Source organism: Dermacentor albipictus, chromosome 8 (assembly GCF_038994185.2).
Source record: "Dermacentor albipictus isolate Rhodes 1998 colony chromosome 8, USDA_Dalb.pri_finalv2, whole genome shotgun sequence".
In the NCBI taxonomy this organism is placed as follows: domain Eukaryota; kingdom Metazoa; phylum Arthropoda; class Arachnida; order Ixodida; family Ixodidae; genus Dermacentor; species Dermacentor albipictus.
This window is the reverse complement of record NC_091828.1, coordinates 58,200,806-58,223,107: the sequence shown is the minus strand read 5'-3', so window position 1 is coordinate 58,223,107 and position 22,302 is coordinate 58,200,806. Positions and strand designations below refer to the sequence as shown.

The 22,302-nt window shown below is 44.5% G+C and overlaps 1 long non-coding RNA gene across 1 annotated transcript; it reads left to right on the top strand.

Moving 5' to 3' along the window:
* Positions 1-14,167: 14,167 nt before the first annotated feature.
* Positions 14,168-18,542, top strand: LOC139048455 (uncharacterized). The gene is made up of 3 exons (XR_011507715.1): positions 14,168-14,234; positions 16,437-16,488; positions 18,474-18,542. It is a non-coding gene; the product is annotated as an uncharacterized lncRNA (long non-coding RNA).
* The last annotated feature ends 3,760 nt before the right edge of the window (positions 18,543-22,302 follow it).

The window sequence follows — 22,302 nt, the reverse complement described above, 5'->3', positions numbered from 1 at the left end:
CTACGGGATAATTTGAATACCTGCGATTCTTTAAAGTGCACCCGATGCATGGTACACGAGCGTTTCCGTATTACACCCACACGGGAATGCGGCCGCAGTGGTCGGCATCGTACCCACGAGCTTATGCTTAGCACTGCAAAGCGATAACCACTGCGCTACCGCGGTCGGTCCTGTATAAAGTTATATTTCCCATCAAACTCGCAAGTAACTTCTACTTGCTTTAGTTCGTCCTATGCTGAGCACTCATGACGAAGACTGAACAACATTTTCAGGATACGCATTCGGAAGGGCCTACACAGTACAACTCAGCTGTAAATTCTGCATCTGAAAACCTTGCAGAAGCCGGCTCCAAAAGTTAAATATTGTAATTCCTTGTGTTAGAAGCAGCAACGGGGAATTCGATCACTTGGCCATAATGATGATTATAAGGTCAGGGGGTGTCGTCCGTTATATGGTACTGACTGTGTAACAGCATATACTGAGAGGCAACCAATATACAGATTAACCTAATACTCGCTGTATATTTGTGCTCATCTTGCTGTGACTGCTAAGCTGGATCGCCATGAGTTCCTCTTCACTTATGTCTTCATGCTTTCGCTTAATTTTGCTATTGCTCTCACTGGCGGCCGCGGCAGCATCGGGGGAACGTCGGCTAAGGCATATGTATGCCTTAGGCGAAAATGTGACGAAAAGGATGGGTGCTTTATTGCACGAAACCAAAAACCTGGGCTAAAAGGGCATAATACTAATATGTGTGGCACAATAAAAGCCGTGTCCTTGTGTGCAGAGCCGACGGTGGACAGTGGCGGCGATTCTCACCGTGGGTGACCTAGACGAGCTGGGCTAAGACACGTGGCATTTGTCGATGACTGTATTGTAGACGCGAACAGGGAAACCTACGTATTACCTCAAGTCTGTGAGCAGTACATAAGTAAAGCGTTCCTAAAATGATTTTTTTCGCCTGAACAGCCGGTACGTTCTAAATAAGTAATCTGAACGTTACTTGTTCTTTGAACAGCTACGGCTTTCATTCGATGCAACATTATTAATGGAAACATGGTCTACTGACGAAGCAGGTGTTTTCCGTCTTCCATCCCATAATCCCTTTTGTCTAAATCGTACCTATGCACGCCGCAGCGTGGTATGCATCTTGATTAATGGAGAGCTTCTGAACTATTGCCCGAGCTCTCTTTAAGTACACATGAGTGTGAAATCTTGCCAATGAAACTTCAAAATATGGTAATAACAGTCTGCTATCGTCGACCCTATGGCACTGTCTTCTCTTTAAATATCCGCAAGCAATTACAGAGTTTGTAAACAAAAATTCTTTTGGTTGTATTTGTGGTGGAGAGAATAATTTTAATATGATGAAAGATTTCTCAAAGTTTAGGCTTGATATCTCGCTCATAGCAAATGGCCTAGTGAATGTCATTAATCTACGCAGTAGAATCACTCAGCCTTCTTCATCTTTCATCGAAAATTTTTTAAAAACACAAACCATGCAAACGTCAAAGCTGGTGTATTCGCTTATGATTTCTATGATCACCTACCTTTATTCCTTTGTTCGAAGGTGCGTGTACGTAGTAAGAGGCCCAAATTGACTCACGCCCCACAGAATGTCACACAAGAAAACTTGTCGAAACTTCGGGAACAAATGAAATATATTTCTTGAGAAGAAGTGCCTCAATGCAGCGACGCTAACAAGACCTATAAAATATTTCTTCGTATTCTAAACCAATGTATGTAGCTTTCTTTCTTAATATTCGCGTTGAGCAAAGGAAGAAAAATGGGAAACTCGGAATAAGTTCAGACATCCTTTTAGAATCGAAAAGAACAACCTATATCAGAACTTTATTGAAACGAAAGATGAGGAGCTTCTTGTTAAGTGTTAAACAAGGCGCTACTACTCTGCACATTTCGTCGGTGCTGCAGTTCGATGTTCGGAGTTTATGTGGAGGAGACTTAACTCTGTCTTAAAGCATAGCGGGACTCCTGTACCAATTACGAGGCTGGAAATAAATGGTCAGGAACATTAAGGTAGATTGCTGGCAGACGCTTTTAATAAGCACTTTACTAGTGGCGTTAACATTCCTGTCATGAAAAATAAGCAAAATAACCTTGGCTATGCTACAAGCACAATTCTGCAAAACCCGTAAATGAAATTGAAGTAAATGATTTAATTAATAGCCTTAATAGAAGTAACGCAAAAGACATCGATGGATTCCAAATAAAACCTATTAAGGATGTTGCTGATTTTTTAGCCCCTTGTGTTTCTTATATATTTAACCTGTGTCCTAACCAGGCTCTTTTCCCTCGTCAAATGCAAGCAGCTCGTGCAATAGTGTTGCACAAACAAGGTACTCAAAATGACATTGGTAATTATTGCCCGATATTAATCCTTTCTGCTTTTTGGAAAATTATAGAGAAAGTAATATTAAAGGGCTTTATTGAAATCGAAGAAAAACGTGATCTGATAACTCCGTTCCAGTTTGGTTTTCGTAAGGGTCTCAGCAATGAGATTGCGTTTTTTGCTCAGAAAGAATTATTCTTAACCGCTGTTGAGGAGGGAAAATTGGTCTTGGAAAGTTTTGTAGACCTTACCAATGCCTTTGACCATATAAACCGTTCTCTTCTAATTGAGACACTTTTACGCTATGACTACCGCGGAAAAGCTACACATCTGGTTGAATCCTACCTACAGAACCGTTTCCAGACAGTGGACACAAATCAAAATGTCTCTAGTTTGCTTGCCGTATTTGTGGTATGCCACAAGGCAGCCAATTGGGCCACTTTCTTTCCAGTCTTTACAATAATGACTTAATAATATTACCTCTGCGGCAAAATATATAATTTACGCTGATGACACTCACATCTTCTTAATAGGAAATTCAATTTATGAATTAATTGATGAAGCCAATTCAACCTTGCAAAACTTAGACGAATGGACATGCCTATATAGTTGGACTAAATACAAAAGACAGGCTATGATAATTTGCAGTAAAATAAAAACGCTGTGAGCAATAAACACATGCTGCTGAATTCTTGGCCTACCGCTATAGTACTCAGCTTTAAAAGATTGGGTGTCGTCTTTCAAGAAACCTTATCCTGGGATACAGATGTCGATTATTTAGCAGTAAAACCGTCCCGGGTAATGATACTGTTTATCGTAGCGGCCATGTACTGCAACAAAATATTCCGATGTGGATTTTTAACAGTTTGTTTCAATCTAGGGTTCATTATTGTCATTAAGTTTGAGCTACTGTCACTCAAGAAAATCTGCACAACATTCATGTCTTGCTAAAAAAGTTCTTGTGCGTAATTCAAAAAGTCACTGGTTACTTTCATACACTTACGTTTTTTGTAAAATATATAGTGAGGCCAATCGCCACAATGTACGATTATTGACTGTGTAGGGGTCATAACAAGATTTAAACACTGGATCCAGTTTTCTTAAGCAACATGGCAAGTCAGAAAACAATAGCACTATATATGGAACACACAAGAATGAATGTTGGAAAATACCAACAGTAAGAACCACATATGAAAAACAGACGCTTCGCAATTACCTACGAAGATTAGTAAATAGATTACACAGCGAAGCGATTGAACTGGAGAACACTACCCTTAAAGCTATTCGTAGTTACTTTAGCTTAAAGCTAGACGAATTTTTTTTGATGTTTTTTTTTTCCTTCTTGATGTTCTTAGAAAAAACAAGCTTTTGTGTGCTGCGTTTTTCAAACATGAGCAGTATGTTTGCTTTCTTGGTTCTTGCTCTGCATCTAGCAGAACATTATTTGCATAATAATCTACACCTTGGACTTTCCTTTTAGAATACAATCTCTCTAGAAGATTGAAACTTTGTGTGTAGGAATGTATGCTTATATTTTATGCATTCCTGTAAGATTATGTCAGTTAGAACTTTTGTACAGAACTTTCTTTTCTTATTTCCGTAATATTTCGGTATAATTTCTAAAAAGTTATCAGACGATTGTGCTTGTTGCAGTAATCGCTAATGCGGCGGCCTTCGGCTTCATCAAGCTGTCGAAATGACAGCTTTTTCCGCACGCCTCTTCCTATCATTACACTGTACTGATGGGAAAATATGTATAGTTGTCATTGTATATTCGGCTAGACGTACGTGGTATAAACTGCTCAGATATGATAATTAATGGAAACACGCGAACGTTTTCCCGAAGTGGGTGCGACGATGCTCGCCCTACTGCGATACTTTTCCATTTGCTTCCTTTGATTAGAAAGCAAGCAAAGTAATGGAGAGGAAACGAGCTAAATTATCATAGTAGGGCAAGCATCCTCGCACCCTGCGGGTAAACCGGATATGCGCTGTGGTGTCTGATGATGAGTGACTGACCGCTCACGCCGTAGCTTGCGTTATGATTCGGTCAAGCAGGGTGTTATATCTGAGTGCAAAGACATTTCTAATTATGGTTCTTGATTTGAACTGCCCTGTCTAAAGAAATTCGAAAGCTTAAGAAATCTGTAGTAGCAACAACTTGATTTGGGCGAAATGGTTCGTCTCAAGTGAAATATGGCGGTGCGTGAAGAAGGCGAGGACAATCTAAAACACGCATAACAGAACCAGCGCTGTACTGCCAACTGGAAGTTTTGTTGAAAGATCAATCATATTTCATATTACGCCAAAAAAGACCAACAATAACAAAAAGTTTCAGAGGCACGCGTACTGCCTACCAATAGAAGTGCTTATCTAAAAAAAAATATCTCAAGTTTTATTCGGCTGAGTGACGCTATGCTAACGCATTCGTCTCCTGCTTTGGTAATGTAGTAAGTTTCTACAATTTCTCTATTTGTTTTTGAGCTTTACCTGCTTCAAAAACCTGGCTCATTAGTTTCAGGCCATGGCCGGAGATGTGGCAGACTAGGCCGATGAACAGGAACGGGACTACGCAAGCAGAGAAAGCGTTGACTGCGTTATAAGGAACGTACAACACAGGATGGCACCTAAACTACCGTTTAAACACGTTGTGTCCTGGTTGAAGGAGAAGCATGAATGCCCTGCAGTCGGACAAGGAAGGAGGATTCGTCATGCTACCAGAATTCCTCCTGAAAGGAAAAGCCACGAAGAAATTCAAAGCAGCGCACTTAGATCCGAAAAAACGAACAAGAGCTGCTCTCAAGCTACTTACAAAACTTAATCTCGAACCGTTAAAGATCACTAGCGAAGGAGAATCTTGCTTTCTGCAAAAGTTCTTTACGTAGAAAACACATAATCCGAACCACCCGTTAAGGGTTATTGTATCCCTAAAGACATTGTGGTAGTTGCATTACGGATGCTTTGCAAGGCCATCCAAAGAATCTGCCGGTCAATGACTCCTAGTGAGTGAGAAGTTCGAAGAACTTGTGGGTGAACTAAGACGAACTTGCGTTAGAAATTTTAATTGCGTCAACGGGTTTTCTGTTGATCTGGAAGTTTAGTTTACTTCACCTCCTTGTGATGGTGTGTTGGTTGCTTTAAGAGAAGTTATCAATGGAACCGGTGAAGAAGAATGTGGAAACTCCGTAGGCATAAACGTTGACAATTTGATAACGCTCTTGCAATTTTATCTTCAGCCAACAGCTATCAATCCTGACTTCAATTTCTATATCCAACGCACCCGTAGTTGTATCGATTCATTCTTCGCACGCTTGCTTTGCGATAGAATTTTTATCTAGCATTCACAAACGCATTTGCGCTGATTTAGTTGACTGCCCAGGTATGCGCATTTATCGCTACGTAGATGACTACCTGGTTCTTGTAAAGCTGCGACCTGGTTATTGGTTTGACGAAGAAGATAAAAATATTTCTAGAATTTCAATACGCACGGTGGGCGATCGAAGTTCACCTTTGAACTGCCGAATTTTAACTAGCATTCTGTTCTTGGTTATTAATCCTTCATTTGCTTGAAATCACCATGTTATCTGAGTTTATCAACCTAGGTCCAAGGAAGGCGTGCTTTCCTATGACAGTGCTCATTAAAAACTCGTGAAAAGGGGAACAGCCATCTCCCGTATTGAAGCTACAATGAACACATCCTGTGAGCACCAAATGAAAAATAGTCTCCTGCAGCAGGCAGAACATTTTAAAACAGCCGAGTAGCCCTCATCTATTATCAAAGGCGTGTGTTAAGCCGTCCTAAAAGAATGCCCAGGAAGAAAAATCGAAACGCAGGAAAAGGAAAATAGGCCTTTTCACGTAATACTACATGCTCACAAGTTATCCCATTATCTAAATGAAGTAGTCAATAGGCACCAACTGAACTTAATGTTTCCGTTCTCTCTAAACTTTGGAAATTATGCAATGCTATGAAAAATTGTAAACACCAGGAATGCACCACGAATCATAAGAAACAATTCAAGTCTTCCGCTGACGTCGTTTACGAGATACGTATAGATTACGGGCAAGTGCACATCCGAAAAACCGGGCAATGTTTAATGACAGAGCTAGGAAGCAATTAAACAATGTAAAAAAAACGGGACGGTAGCAATTTAGCTGCGCCTTGCAACAAATTCTGATGTACCTCAGTGTTCAATGACACCAGGTTTCTGAAGCACGGAAGGAGCGGAAAACAAAAAGAAGTTGTAGCAGCTTGCTACATTACCAAAGCTGGAGATAAATGCGTTAGCATAGCGTCACTCAGCCTAACAAAACTTGAGATAAATTTTCGAAATAAATTTCTAAATACATTTTTAAATAATATTTCGAAATAAGCACCGCTACTTGTAGGCCGTACGCATGCCGTTGAACCTTTTGGTTATTGTTTTGTTTCACATGTTATAAAAGCTTGTAGAGCTTTCAACAAAATGTCCAGTTGGCACTACTGCGCTCGTCTTGTTTGTTTTTCGATTGTTGTGCTCGTCTTCGCACTTCTTTAAGTTTAGCTAAATACTTCGTGTTCATTTTAGCCTACAAAGCGCAATTTCATATTAGCTGTTTAAGGCAATATTGGCACGCGCTACTTGCGCTAGAAGTCGAGGAAGAAGAAGTGTGCGTGGCAGCTGCTGCAAAAAGCGAACTGTAAACGGCCGTTCGCTTAGAACTGACTGCCTGGCTTTTCCTCTCGTGACAAACTGGTGGAAGTGCGGGGTACGCATCCATCGTATGCCTACCGGTCCTCAACCAGAAGCTACCGACGCCAGTACCTCGGGGACGGCAGAAATCTATCGAAGCAGCTGTCGCCTCCAAGGTCTTCCACCGCAAAGAGCCCCCTGACAAGCTCCTTGAGGAAGATGTCAAGAACTACCGCAAGCCAAACCGAGGGGATCCCAAATGCTACCGTACCATGCATTCTCAAGGCGCCTCGCACGCCTAACCCGTTCCATGGCGACGCCTTTGAGGAAGTTGAAGACTGGTTGGACCATTTCAACCGGGTCGCCGCCTTTAACGACTGGGACGATCGCCGTAAGTTGAAGAACGTCTACTTTTCCCTTTTAGACGCGGCGAGAGTATGGTACGAGAACCACGAAGCCTCATTTACCAGCTGGCAGGAGTTTTACCGAATGCTTTGCGAAGCCTTCTGCACTCCCGAAAGAAAAGAAAGAGCCGAACAGGCACTGTCTTCGAGGTTCCAAATGCCAAACGAAACCGTCGCCATGTTCGTCGAAGACATGACGCGATTGTTCCGTCGGGCCAATCCACTAATGCCAGAAGACAAGAAGGTGCGTCTGTTAATGCGAGGCGTAAAGGAACAGCTTTTCGCGGGCCTCGTGCGCAATCCTCCTACAACAGTCTCTCAGTTCGTTCGTGAGGCAACAGTTATGAAACGTATTCTTCGGCAGCGGCTCTCGCAGTATGAACGCCAGACCACCATGACTGCTGCATGCTCTCTCATATCTGCAAATGATGACAGGGAGTCCCTTACCGAGCTAATGCGACAAATCGTTCGAGAAGAACTGCAGAAGTCCTATGCATCAGCTCGGGCACTTCCCAGTGCCGCGGTTCTTACGGATGTCATTCGGGAAGAAATCGGCAAAGTGGTTCATCCCTCGCCACCAACACGACCCGAACCTCCCACGTTCTTGTACGCGGATGCTCTTCGGGCTTCCGCGCCGTCGACGGGCCGTTTTTCGCAGCCGCCTGCTGGGATTTCTCGACGCTCCCCAAGTCCGATCCACCGCACGAATCCGCAAGCACCTTTTCATCCTGGTCCGCGCAAATCTACAGTATGGTGCGCCCCCGACAACAGTCCGTTGTGCTATCACTGCGGGGAGGCTGGTCACATGTATCGCGACTGCCAGTACCGACGGATTGGTCTGCGGGGATACCATCCGGATGCCCGTTGCCCGCGCTATGGCGAACGCCCGCACGACATCGAGCAATACTTAGAAAGTAACCGGCTTCCTCCTGCCCAACAGCGAAGACAGTTACGGTCGCCTTCACCTCGTCGGTACGCGTCACCAAACCGTGCTCGACCCGCCTTTGATTCCGCTGGAGTCAACGGTGGAAGCCCGTGCCGGGGAAACTGAAAACGGCGACCTGCGGGGGTGAGGCCGCTGTCATGCAAACCGTCAAATATCCTCCGCCGACGCCATCCCCTCGCGACGTACCGCTGATGCCTTCATTCGAAACTGCAAAAAGAACTTCTGCTGCTATTACTGCTTCAATCGACGGTTATCCGGTAACTGCACTTGTCGATACGGGAGCTGACTACTCGGTTATGAGTGCCTCACTGGCCACTCGGCTACGCAAGGTGCTGGCAGCGTGGGACGGCCCACATCTGATTACGGCCGGAGGACACCTCGTGTCACCCATTGGACGATGCACCGCCAGACTTGCCATTTCTACTTCTACTTTCGTAGCGTCTTTCCTTGTGCTGCCCAAGTGTTCTCGGCTAGTTATACTGGGCATGGATTTTCTCCAGGAATATGGGGCGATCATTAACCTTCGTGACTTGTTCGTGACTTTTTCTAACGATGTATCTTCGGATTCGAGTGTGGAGGATGAACATCACCGCACGGCTTTACGCTTGATCGATGACTGCGTGACGTTACCGCCTCGCAGTAGCATCTTCGTCCTTGTTGAATGCCCCCAAGAACAACTAGGAATAGGCATCGCCGAAGGTAACCTCGCCATATTGCTGGATCGCGAAGTCAGCGTCGCACGAGGTCTCGTAGAGCTCCAACATAGGCAAACCACGATTCTAGTTACCAACTTCAGTGGCGAATACAAGCACTTTGTGAGGCATACCACCATGGCCTACTTTGAAATGGTGGCCGAGTCCAACGCCTGTGCTTCGGTAACGACAATCCCGATTCCGGAACCCAGCGATGTGAACTTGACCAGTCACATCAACGTCAACCCACAGCTAGACCAAAACGAGAAGGAGAGGCTCCTCACTCTGCTATCGTCATTTAGCGACTGCTTTGCCACCACGTCGAAGGTCAAACAGACTCCTTTAATCAAACACAGAGTCATCACTGAACCGACCGTCCAACCTGTTCGCCAACACGCTTATCGCGTGTCGCAAAGAGAACAGGATGCTATTCGTCATCAAGTTAAACAAATGCTCGACGATGATGTCATTCAACCATCGACAAGTCCTTGGTCTTCACCTGTTGTATTAGTTAAAAAGAAAGACGGTTCACTACGATTCTGTGTCGATTACCGCAAACTGAACAAGGTCACGAAAAAAGATGTTTACCCACTTCCTCGAATTGACGACTCCTTGGATCGCCTGCGACATGCCCGTTACTATATAAGCGATATGGTTTCAGGGCACACGTGCGAACGTGAAGGCGTCATGTAAAATACAAATATGTGCAATGTGAACTGAAAACTGCTTGAAGTTTTTACTCGTTGCCAAGCGCGATTCAAGCGGTAGCATTTCAAGCGACTTAATTTCTCCCGCGCAGAAAAACGCCTGACTGGAATTCGGGGACGGGAAGCAGGAGACACCATCTATGATGGACGTCCTGGAATATGTCCTGTTCGGAGTTCTGGTCCTGGCAAACTTTTCTCTGGGTCTTTGGTTCTCCTTACGCAAACATGGGCGATACGCGGGTTCGACTCCGCAGTAGTGGAAGTGTTTCTCGGAAGCCGGACACTTATGATGCTTCCTCTGGCAGCTTCAACTGTGGCATCAATCATCTCGTCAACGGGGCTTATCGCCTTGCCTGCCCACTATTACGTGTATGGCTGGCTCCTCATTTGGTGGTCGACATTGCCGCTACTTCTTTTCCCGTTGGCTACGCACGTGTTTGTACCAGTGCTCTATGTCCTCGGTGTGACGTCGATGTTTGAGGTGAGTGAAACGCTGTGTTTTACAAAACAGGTCTCATGCACCGCTTGCTTTGGCTTGGTTCACATTTCAACAAAATGAAAAAAAGCTGAAATGCGGTGAAACGTCCGAGATGCTGTCACATATATCACACGTGCTGCACACTGCGCTCTTTAAGGCCTACAATTTTCTGCTATTGTAGGGCCTCGCAATAGAACCGTGTATGAACGCTTGCGACGTTTTATGCGCGTGCTCGTTCATATGACCTGTTTTCTGTACAACTAAAAAAAAAAACAATTTCATCAAGCCTCAACGAGTCGGCCCTTAAACCTACGTGAGGAGTCGTCGATCCCGTAGCTACCGGCTGGCGCGGCACTGGGGTTATGGACAATCAGGATGCTCCCTCCTCATATAACGAACTAGTGAAACATTTTTACTTGGGAAGGAGACCATATCAACTGCCACTTGGAAAACTAGGGAGACCACTGGCTTTAACATTCAGGTTGCCCCTGGTCGGGGCATACACAAATCCCTCACTGTTACGCAGAATCTTTCCGGAGATACAATCTACCGAAATGATCGGGCTATGCTCAGGCGTAGCTAACATAGAACACGTGCTCTATCGGTCCTCTGCGTTACGCGACGGTGACGGCGGCATGTCGGCGGCACCATTTTTACAATGCTAGTGGTACATTATCAGACGCGAACACATCAACATGTAGGATGTTCTATTGAGTAATTGTTCTAGCAAAAATTCGAACTTTGTGATTAGTGTGCCCGATATTCAGAGTTACATTGTCGGAATAATGATGACTATTTGGTCTGACAGCGGTTGGAGCTAGGGTGCAGGACCAAACTGTGAGTTGTCTTTTCATAGGAAGAAAATAACTTTTCAGTGGTTCCTCTCTTTGAGTTTCATGGGTGGCAGTATTGTGTTTATTCATTAGTGAGGTGGGGAATCATGATGTCCATAACAATGAAATGCGAAACAGGTGGGCAGTCTGTTGAGGCGCTCCAGTTGGTAATGCCCTTTTTTGTGAACGGATCCCAGAGGACACCGACATATTCCAATCTCGACTTTGCCAACGCGTTATAAACTGATAGGTTCACAGATGAAAGCGAGCGTTTAGGCCTATGCCTTAGCAGGCCTAGTTTATGCTGGGCAGATGCAAACATTGTTTATGCGTTGTGAGCAGTTCAACGGGTCGTTGCTTGTGACACCTAGATATTTAAGAGTGGTTATCTCGGTAGTTTCGCATCATTAGTAGTGTATTGATAGGCTAGAGGGCGTTTCTTGTTGTTGGTGCACATAAACACAGTTTATTCTTCACCAAGTTTCATTTCCCAATTATCGTAGCACTCACAAATCGCGCTCAGGTTTTATTGCGAGGTACTTGGTCGTAAGCAGTGTTAATCACTTTGTAGAGTAAGCATTCATCCGCAAACAACATAGTACTAACACTGCATCGATGGACGATGTTACGTCATCAATATGCCCAAGAAAAGGAAAGTTACGAACATTGTCCTTTGCGGTAGTCGTGCAATATGCTCAATACGCTGATATTCAATTTACGATACCGGTGGAATCTCATACTTGCTAAGTTTCCATATCAAAGTAAAGCGAAAGTTCCGGTCGAAGGATTTATTAAAGCTGAGGAACGTAATATCAATCAGGCCGGCGTTATCAAAAATTGAGGCAAACGCGTAAAAGGTGAAGACAAGTTCAGTAGTTGCAGAAAGTCCCGTTCGCAAGCAGGGGTGAAATGAAGAATGGATGTTGAAAGTTTGAAGAAGTTCTGCTAGATTTTGCGAAATATGGCAAGACCAACTGGCTCTTTCGGATGGCCGCATTGTGATTACAGTGATGCTCTTGAGAGCTTGGTTTAACGGAGACACAAGTCATACACGTTTTGATAGGTAGAGAACGGAGAGTGGACGAGCTTTTTTCAAGATTAAAAGCAGGTCTGCCGAGTGGCGATGGTGGTGCCCCTGTCGGACAGCCACTTCGGCTCGAGCAGGGGGCAGTGACCCCGCTCGACGGTGACAACGAGGTGACAGATGGTCGTTACAATAATTTCTATACAATCACGCGTTGCTAAAATGGATTGTTGTCCATGGAACGTGTCCGGGTGTCGAATATGGTTATGGTGGTTTTCATGCAGTGGCGCATACCAATAATGGGAGGTTTGACAATAATCGTGAGGTACATATCGTGCCAACGCTAACTGGTCCTTTTTTATGAACGCTGGTTCTGATGATGGTCGTGTATTCTATGCCATGGCACACACCTACAATGGGGTATCGGCCAAGCACCCGGTACATCCAGAAAATGAAAAAGGTGAATAAATACAACACAATATATGGCAAGAGTGCGACGTAATAGTTGTCCAAAACCCGCAAGGTCGAGAGCTAATTAATTAAGGGTAAATGAGACATCCACCCCATCCTAGCGCCTGCTACAAAGGAAACCCATGCGGTTTCCTCGATAGAAAAGCCTCGCAGTTGAAGAAAAATTCGTGCTTGTCCGGGACTCGAACCCGGGACCACCGCCGTTCCGGGGCAGCCGCTCTACCATCTGAGTAAAGCAGGCAGCTAGGAGATAGCAGGGCGAAGTCGAACTTGTCAACAGCTCGAAGCAAAGGCAAGAGTTCGAAAGAATAGTTCTGCGAAAACACAATCAAACTTTTGCATCCATCCATCTATCACTATACGGCATATGCTTCAAATATAAACATACACCATACTCGCTATGTCAAAGATAATAAAGAGGTATTCCTTAAACACGTGTTTTAAGTGTCCAATTGTCCGAGAAAGTTGTGGCCAGAAAAAAAACACATAAACCACCTGTGCATGCACAATCTTGCTAATAGTAATCTTAGCGTTTTTACTAAAATTAGCGTTACTGTAACTTTGAAGAGCCTGGAAATGAGCAATTCATGACTAACTTATGGCTTCCTGTGTAGTGAGCTGCGTTTAACTAGTACGATCAAGATGCACATAACGTAGCTCTCGTAGCGAATAAAATTCCTTACGGGAAATATCAGCTTTAGTAGTTATATTGCACCAAAGGTCGTTTGAGATACAGGAAATCTGGTGTCATTGCTTTGAATGGCCTACATTTGAAATAACACACGATTTTGCGAATCGTGTGTTATTTCAAATGTCTTGACACCCGTACTTTCAGTAGAACAGCGCATTACCAGAAGATATACCGAAGCCACCTTCTGCTCCGTCTTTTCATTTCATTATGCAGTAGTCTACTCAAAGTACGCATCTGTGAACACCTCGGTATTGCGGTATCACATCACATAGAATGTTAATTGGTGATATTTTGTCCGTTATAACTGCTCTCTCAAAAGTGTGCTTTTTTATTTTACGGTAACAGGTTGATTATCAGAGGATAAATAAAATCAAAATTGAATTTTTTTAAATGCCGTCACAATATGCAACGTCAGGAAGATCTGGAGCGCGAACTGCATGCGGCGTCGCAGCCCGTATTTCATTCTTGTGTTTTTCCTGACTTACAAGGTCTATTTGCTAATGCACTTGAATACTATTAACTTCAATACTGATACACTTCAATACAATTTGATAATACACTTCATATAATTTGTTTTGTTCAGTGTCCATCTAAAAGTTCGTGAACGTAGCATCAAAAAGAGGAAAATCTGCAGCGTCTTATGCGTCGCGCAAGTGTCTAGTGTGTGTAGAGTACTTTTATTTGTGGTTTTCATCTGCATAAGGGGCTGTGTCATTTATGATAGAACACCAGTAGTTGATATACTGTCTAGAATTCGTAGTGCTCTTTCTGTCGCTGTCTCTATGCATCCTCCATCGTAACACGAGTGAATGCATTCTCTCAAAATAACTAGCCCACAGTTCGTGCATTGTTCGTTATAAGGTCATTGTTTACAATAGTATATGATTCTTTCCCCGCAGTACATACGTCTGCGCTTCAACAGCACCATATCTATCACTGCCTGTGTGATTTACATTTTTTTAACGGTAAGTACGACGAAGATACTTCTGCACATAATGCGAGCTTTTATGTCTCTTTCTATGCTTGGCGAAGAAAATCTACCAGCGTGGAGATAAAAGTCAATTGAACAAGAGCCAAATAAGAAAGTCCTTCTATTAAGGGGGTGCCATGCGATTTGTGGTTGCCGGTTGCGAAAATTTTTCCCTAGTTCATTTTTATTTGCACGCTGTCTTCAAGTGCAGATTAAGCTACCATGCAAGCTGTACCTTTATTGTAATGCTCTTTTTGCCGCTGAAAACTTAGCACGAGATGCAGAATAAGGCAAAACCTTATTTCGTGTGGTGCAGGGGAATGAAGAAAGCCTGGTCTCATTGGTTAATGTCGGTGCTATCCATCTGGTGCAGCCTCAAAGAAACATCAAAAATCATTCAAGCGATGATAATCACAAAGGCCTCGTAGAGAAGACACCAGCCCAGATCATTCGAACCTGAAACGGACACCCTGCTTTGTGGCCTGTCATCACATTGTGACCGCTGCTGTGCGGCAAGATATGCTGCTTCTTGGTAAATATCGGTCTTATGGGAGAGGCAAAAGACCCAATGAAGGATCTGAGTTTGCCCGGTGAATGTAAGCAGACGTTTCAAAGAGTTCAGAATAAGAAAGCTAAGTGGGAATGATTACAGTGTCCACTCGAGAGACTGTTGTAAAAGTGCAGCTTGCAAATATTAAGCTAAAAACGAGCTGTAGCTTTGAGCACCTAATGAAGCCGCAGGAAATATCAGAACGTTGTATCATCATAACATCGAGGCGTCGTGGTGAGTGCTTTTCGTAGGTTGTAGACTTACATATATTAAGGTGTCGGGGTAGTAAAAAATTACCAGTAATAGCAGTCTCGTGACCTGCTTTAATTTGTGCTCCTTTAGTACCTTCTGTTTGCTTGGTATTCTGAAAGTATTGCTATCGTCATTCTGAACATAAAATTTTAAATATTTTTCTTGTTCGGGATTAACAATTAGATTTCCTAAATGAAGGTCGTAGTGGACTTTAGTTAAGAAACTGCTTCTGGAAAATAGCGTAAAACACTACGAACGAAGAATTCTATTTGACCACCTTTACATTAGGCATCTCGCTATGTGCCGGTCCAAATATTGTGCAGGACGTATGGTCACAGCCGTAGCTTTGCTTGTTGTTGTGGAGTTTGGTTGTTTACGTGGTATGCATGTTTGATGCCAATTACTGCTTACCTACTGTCGTTGAGAACTATTCCTTATCATTGCAGTGAAGCTTCCATGTATTTTCCCGCTTTGTGTCGTGCCAATTTATGGCAGGGTGGAAATGGGTTTTCATGTTTTTTTAGCTCTGCATCCTTATTTGGCAATATAGGTCTCAAGTATGCGTATTTTGTACAAGTGCAATGATGCTGAGGCAAAGGTGCCCTCCTATTTATTTCGTGTAAACATTTGGAAGGCGTTCAATGTGGAGTCCAAGAATTACTTTCGCGCTTCAACTACATTGCAATTCTGCACGTAGCTGTTTAGAATCAAGCTACGGATTCACAGCCTAAACGCTTGTGGTTCTGTTCTGCACTTCAGATTAAGCTGAATCTAGGTCATGCATAAAAATGACGGGCACTTGTTTTCAGCTTTTCCAGTTGTTCTTGATTTGGGGGGGGGGGTTAGGTGGGAGGCAGTAGAAGGAGAGGATCCACGGGTGTTATGTTTTGGCAGGTTCGCAACAAAGTGCCCGACCACCCTCCCCCAAACTTGCAACAACCATAGGAGGGTTACCCACAACACCGCCTTCCTTCAAAGGGCAGGTGTTGCAAAATAAGTCACATTTTGCCCGGGAGTGGTTGGCTTCGATTAAATAAGTACACGAGGAAGAGTTATAAAAGTTGAAGTATGTTGACGTGATGGCGTTGCCTAATATAGGAGATTGGCACTCTCACCCATGGTAGATGTTGCCGATTTACACGACCCTGTGTTCTATCATTCCTTTGATGGTGAATCGTGTGACGTGTCACGCAGTTAAAATGATAACAGTATTTGATGTCCGTAATGAAATCCCTACAACCGTACTTCTGTCAAAAGAAAATATTAAAAATAGCAAGGTGTAGTGCCACGCATCATAGTTATCAAAGATTTGAGAACGCGACTTGTATGTAAATTCTGCCAGTGAGTGCAGAACATTAAATATGTCAACTCTCTGTAGTGTGCTTTTTCTTCTAGCAAAGTATCGGTGCTATCTCTATTTTCGCAGCATCATTGGCCATTAAAAGAGGTACAGTATGATTCTGTAATTTACTTGGATAGTTGCATTCGTGAAGTGTCGAACCAAATACTCTGAAGAACTTGGAGCTTCTTAAGTTGGTGATAGTTACCCAATTTGACGTTTTAAAAATTATTGTGAGGAGAAACATTTCCTTGCTACTTTCTTTTCTGAAAAATTAGTTCTGCGGAATTCCGCAAGGTTGAGGAATATTCAAGAAAGGAAGAATTGACATCCTGCCGTATGTAGCACGAAGCTACAAAGACGCAAAAGAGCTAATAAGAAACAATTCCGCTTAGTTGACGAAAAAAGTCATGCTGGTTCCGAATAGAAATTTGTCCTGGTCCCGGACAGGGATGAATTTTTCCTCAACTCGGAGCCTTTGTTTCTCAGTAGCTCGCGTGGGTTTCCTCTGTAGGTTCATACTACAAACGGGTGGGTGTCAATTTATGATGGTGGAATACTCGTGCATGCGTCACGAAAAGTTTGTGAAAGAAGGCGTTTTTGCTGCTGAAGCGAAAAAAGAAACGTTGACTGTCATTACCACTTGCCGGAAGTGACGCTTGACTCGGAACGCGCGGCTCCTCAGCATGATCATCGAAATTAAGGGCCGTCTGCGGCTGCCCACGTTGGGCTGAAAAATTTCGGAGCTGAAGTGCTGGGAAACATAAGTCATGTCCGCTGACCATCAGGTGCAGGCACGGTCTTAGGAGCTACCTAGAGTCTCCTAATAGAAAAATGGGACTATTGCCAGGCCTGAAGTTTTCCCAAAATCGCTTCGTTAACATTTTCTACCCATTTAGGACGAATTTAGGCAAAGCGAAATTTAGTACCATTTGCCTTTAAGGCAGAACGGACACGTTGTTTTCTCATATGCCCCAAAGTCTAGAATTTAAATTTATGCAGTCTTTGAATCACGTTCAGCTTGATCTGTGTGCATTGAAGATTGTTTTGTACAGGAAGCACTTTTCCGTGCACCTGCGTATCTGGAGCGGTGCTTAAACTTGAATCCACGCATTAAACGGTCGCAAATGGGACCGTGGGTACTTGTTTCAATAGGTTCTCATCTTTCGAGAAGACAAAAGATGAGAACAAAAGGCAAGATGTCCACACGACGTGGTACCCTTGTAGCCGGTAGACAATGTCTATTTTCTTCAAGTGCACTAAAAAGTATAGACATATGAGAGTCTCTGACGAACATGTTATTCTGTTTAAGGGAAGAAATCACGAAACACACAAATACAATAAATTGTATATATGGCAAATAGGGGAAACCATAGCACGTATGAATCCCTGGTTGGTAATCGAACATTTCTCATTTGAGTCTTGCGAGAACGTGAACAATAGTTTGGGCACACGGCTATTGCTAAGATACGCTGCGTTTTCGTCCTTTATGATATCGCGGATGAATGAGAGCACCTTGCACGTTCACTCAGCCTAAGCTATTTCTGATGTAAAAAAGCAAGAATAGATGTATGTCGAATATAATTTTGAGTGTACAGCGCGAAGTCTGAACGCGAACGTACGCAAGACAAGTACGAGTTCTTGTTCTTTCTATGTCTGCCTTCAACCTTCGCGCTGTACACTCACGATAATGGATCACAGAGTAGCCCAATGAGCCACCCCTGATAAGTAAAGGATAAAACTGACAGAAAGTAGCTCAACATACAGTCCTGTGCAGTGTTGCCCACACATGAACCTGTTAAAAATTGCTTGATGTACTTATTCGCGTGCTTTTTGTCCGTTCTGCTGAATTGTTAGAATACCACGTTAGAATATTGCAGTATCGCGTTAAGGTTATGCTTAGACGCCAGCATTCAAGGGGCATATGTGCTGCAAGCTTGATGTGCGACCAATCATCCCAACTGTTAGTCAAGAAAACTATTTTATGTTACGATGGGGAAACCGTAAGTGCGTAAGTGCTGTTTTGTATATTCATCTCACTACGTGACAGTAGTTTCACCTGCTGACTCGCATTCGAACTGTTTGTTTTTCAGTGTTCCATGCACCTCTCCTCTGGTGCAAAATTGCAATTGGACTGTCAGGAACTATTTACACAGCGATGGTAAGAGCTCCTTGGGCTTTTCCCACCGGAATATGTTTTAGAGCGCAGCGCTTAGGCGACCGTTCCTGCGGCGAACGTCGCTGTCGACGTGACTAAGTGAACGAGCATAGCGAATGATGAAAGAGCGAATGCGGTGTGCAGGGGGGGGGGGGGGGCTAAAGACTTGAGGAGGAAACTGGAGGAGGAGGGCATGGCGAAAGCGTGAGCAGAAGAAGGCACTGTGCGGATGATGGCTACGAGATGGTGCCACAGTAGTGCGCGTCGGCTTGGCAGAGCCTGCGGCGGCTGCTGAGAATCGTGCCCACGCGCTGCCCCTCGCAATCTCCAGATTAACGAGGCAGTTGCGCAAGACTGCTCCGTTTGCAACGCGTTCACGCTGTTGGGAACCAGCGCGCAGATGTATCAACTTTGACGAGGAAATGTTCATCGCCATGTTTACAGCGGGGATCATTCTTTCGTTTAGTCATTCACAGCGGAGGTCTTTCTATGGCTGCCGGTGCATATCGCCTCACTCGGAAACCGCGTGTGTCACACAATCTCGGAAGCCACGCTCATTATGTTGTTGCTACGTGTGCCATATATGCGCCCATGGGGCTTGTGGCACGAGCCCATTACATTTACAGGTACGAAGAGCCCCTCTGTGTCCCAGCGAATGCGGGACAAGCTTTTCTAAAAAAGAATGGAGTGAGAGATATGAAACATGGGATCAACAAAAGTTTTCCTAGCAGTTACCATGCACACACTGTTGAATTTTTCCGCTGCATCATATTGCTAAGTTGTCAAAATTTCTAGCCGATATATAGTTACTTGCATAATTGCGTAAGCTTGATTGTCAAATTGCGCATCGCATTCGAAAACATAATTTTCAGCAGTTTTCAACTCGCTACAATTCACCCTGTAGTTTTTCTACGATTCGAAGTTGTGGCGTAAAGCGCAAAAATAGGAAACGAAGTTAATGTGGGCTCATGCGTTGTGCACGTGCGACACCATCGCTCTCAAATGGGTGTTTCAAAGAACCAACATAACTGAGTAGCTCACTTGGTGATGGCGAAAAAGTGACTAGACGATAGCGTAGCTCTTGACTACTGAGACTGCCAAGCAACCACGGCTTGATTTTTTTAGAGCCTAGCTCTTGTGACCCCGTTCCTCCGGCGAGCTTCGTCGGCGGCGGCGTCATAATTGAGGGAACGAGCGCAACGAAAGATGAAAGAGCGAACGGGGAGCGGAAGATGGAAGACGCGAGCCCCGAACTGCAGAAACCAATGAGAGCTGCCCCTTCAGTGACGTGTGCGCGGGAACATGGTGTCATGCGGACCCTCCCGACCGCGCGATGCCTATTCGTGTCAGGTCTTGGCAGTACCGCTCATTTCGTGCTACCCTCTACAGGCGTCAACTCTCGCTACCGCTTGTTTGTTTTTCTCAGTTTGGCCTAGTTCGTGCTTGTTTCGATTGCCACGGCTTACGATTGTTTTGTAAGCTGATTGTATGAGCAACGCGAATTGTGTAGTACTTTCTAGAGGCCCGGCGGCACCAGCGATTACACTGGAACCTTCGACGAGTCATGTATAAATGCGGACGCGCTAGACCTGCAGATTACATTTTCGAGGATTGCAGACTTTGCTACATGCATCTCTCGAATTAGTTGACTGGATATATAGCGAAATCAAAACGCGTTTAGAGCTGCGGTCTAATTTCGCATTAGGGATTATCGTAATCGTTGGTAAATTTTTTTCATTTCGCGATATACTGAGGTACAGAATTTCAGAGAGTTACGTACGCACGTACAATTACAGACAAAACCTTTCTTTTTCTTTCGATTCAGTCGCATTTTTTCTCGCCACCGAAAGCCGAAAACAGCGTGACGCGGCTGCTTACTCGTAGCGGCAGCAATAGCTACGTACTCGTCTTGTCACTTTTTCACGATCACCAAATCAGTCGCTGAGTAGCAGCGCTACTGTCGCGCGCGCAACATGCACGCGCTCACTGCACTTCGCGTTTTTCATCGCGTTTTTCGACGCAACTTCTAAACACGGTAAAAGAATAGGGAAAGATGTAGGGAATTGGAAGCGATTTAACATGATGTTTTGGAATGTGATGCACCGTTTGACATTGGAGGGTACGCAATTATTCAAATAATTTTAAGTTTAGGGAATTAATTTGGACTGCTTAGCCAGTCAATGACAGCAGAATGGTTTAGCCGCGTGCGAAAGGTGTCTGCTAACAAAACACCATTGGTCCCACTGTCGTAACTCGTAGGCCATCATTTAAAAAGTTTCGTGCATGTTAGGTGCGACGCGCCTATGGTATTTACGTTGAGCATAGGTTGCGGGCAATTTTATAGCCCCTTCGCTGTCTCCGTGTCTAGGCTAGCATAATAGGTCTGAAATTAATACCTAAACACACTGTAGCTGGTTTTCGAACGATGAGTTCAAGCACCAGAGAAGACTTACAGAGGTTTCAGGATCCGTGCTGAGTTGCGCGTATGTAGGCGAGAGCACTATGCAATAATATTGTCACGTGGTAGTGACCGTTGAGGACACAGCAAGAAAACTGCGAATGGCGAAGTTAACTTTATTGGGCGAATCTGTGCCCAGAAAAAACAGGCTACACTCAATGCTCAACGAAAACGGCCAACACAGTCGGCGATCGTCGAAAATCTCGTCCCCTGGAAGCGGGTCACGTGGGCCCTCGGAGGATCTCGCGTCGGCGCCACCAACAACCATATCTGCCCATGATAGCATCGACTTTCTCTTGCTCTGCTGGCCGGCACTGGAGCCATACGGGACCGTGGAGACAGAGCGGCTCCTAGAGAGGCTTCCGGATCTACCCCTGGACATAAATCTGCCAGGGGTAGATCCGGGTTCTGGCAGCGGTTGTGGCAACAGGAACACAGACTGACCAACGTTCTTTGTATCCGCAGGCTTGTGTCGTCGTCTTCCCCTCCCCGTGACCAACGTACCGCTATCTGCTACCACGTGTGTCCGCCCGGCCTACAGCAGCTGCGCCATTCAAGAATCTTCGGTGCTATCGGAACCAGCGGTGCGCTTGCGCCACCAGCCCACCGCGAGAAAAGGATATAAGGAGGCGCAGCGGTACCAGCACCTTATTCTGGCAGCAGTTGTGGCAACAGGAACACAGACTGACCAACGTTCTTTGTATCCGCAGGTTAGTCATATGCGTATGTATCGTCGTCATTTGTGATTACAATATTGCTGCAGCCGCTGCCAAACATTGCTGCTGAACTTGTGTTAACTTGTACTGCCAAGCTTGCGTCGTCTCGTGCGGCCTTCCGGGTGTGATCGGTGAACAATGCCTACAAATGCGGAGCTTGCCAAAAGAATTGATGACATTGAATCCAAGCTTGGAAACGTAAGCGAAAAACTTCTTGATGACATTTTTGGGAAATTTCTGCTGAGGGCGAGCAATTCGGGCATAGACGTCGTAGAACTTAAGCAAAGAACTGATAGTTTGGAAACTAGCGTGGAATTTCTAAGCAAACTCGTCGAAAAGCTGAGCGCCGAAAACAAAGAGCTGAAATCCGAAAACAAAGCTTTACAAGCAAACAACAACACTCTCACAAAGAAAGTTGGCGAACTGGAGCAATATTCTCGCTTAAACAACGTCGAGATTAAGGGCATCCCTTGCACGCAAGGAGAGGACTGTGTGACAGTCATACAAACTATTGGCAACAAAATTGGTTGCCCAGTAAGGGCCAATGACCTCGACGTTGTTCATCGTGTTCCTACTAAAACAGAACATAA